At 37.3% G+C, this 832-nt stretch overlaps 1 protein-coding gene across 1 annotated transcript in view; it reads left to right on the top strand.

Annotated features, from left to right (window-relative positions):
- The window catches only part of dnase1l1 (deoxyribonuclease I-like 1), a 7,760-nt gene that overhangs the window by 4,779 nt on the left and 2,149 nt on the right, over positions 1-832 (top strand). The gene's annotated exons all lie outside the window — the stretch shown is intronic.

The following is an 832-nucleotide window of genomic DNA, read 5'->3' as shown; positions in this document are numbered from 1 at the left end:
GTGTGTGTTGATATCCAGCCGAAGAGCAATCAACCATAACTTCAGGCGAGCAGGCTCAGATACGTGGAAAACGTGGAAAGTCACCACTCCCGAATGAGTTCGCCCGAGAGAATGTAATCTTTTAGTTTTAGAACAATCCGAACAATCCGGATAAGCGCAAGTAAGTACCATTTTGATTAGCCGTCGTACTTACAATGACTGTGCACTGTGTAAACAATGAGTGACGTATACGCGTGAGAGATCACTTCCGGCGCTTGCGTAAACTATGCCAGAGCGCGTACACACCTCACGCAACGGATGCCTGCGCGAGACAGTTGACAGTTGGACATAGTGGTGTATTAGAGGTAAAAAATGATATAAATACTGTTCGGTTTCTACCGATCGTTTGCAGGGTTTAATTTGGTTTTGTTTGTGTATGTTTTTTTGACTCTCAAAGCCGTGATTCCCGTTCACTTCCATTATATGACTGACAGACTGCAACGGTTTGAGTTAAACATTTTTGTTTGTGTTCTACTGAAGAAACAAAGTCACCTACATCTTGGATGCCCTGGGGGTAAGCAGATAAACATCAAATTTAAATTTTTGGATGAACTATCCCTTTAATAACATGACAACATATATTCTTTAGCAAATTACAAAATGAATATCTATTTTATAGTGTATATTATAAAGCTGTGATGCCTACATTTACATATTGCACTTAAAATTATTGATTTTAGTTCTTAGTGTTTTTTTATTTATTTAGACAAAATAGTGTTGAATTTTAAAGGGGTCATATGATGCTTTTTTAAAGATCATTATTTGGTGTATTTGGTGTAACAGAATATGTTGA

Source organism: Sinocyclocheilus anshuiensis, unplaced genomic scaffold, assembly GCF_001515605.1.
Source record: "Sinocyclocheilus anshuiensis isolate Anshui unplaced genomic scaffold, SAMN03320099.WGS_v1.1 scaffold1053, whole genome shotgun sequence".
Taxonomy (NCBI): domain Eukaryota; kingdom Metazoa; phylum Chordata; class Actinopteri; order Cypriniformes; family Cyprinidae; genus Sinocyclocheilus; species Sinocyclocheilus anshuiensis.
Note: the sequence above shows the minus strand (reverse complement) of the source record. Positions and strands in the feature narration are given on the sequence as shown.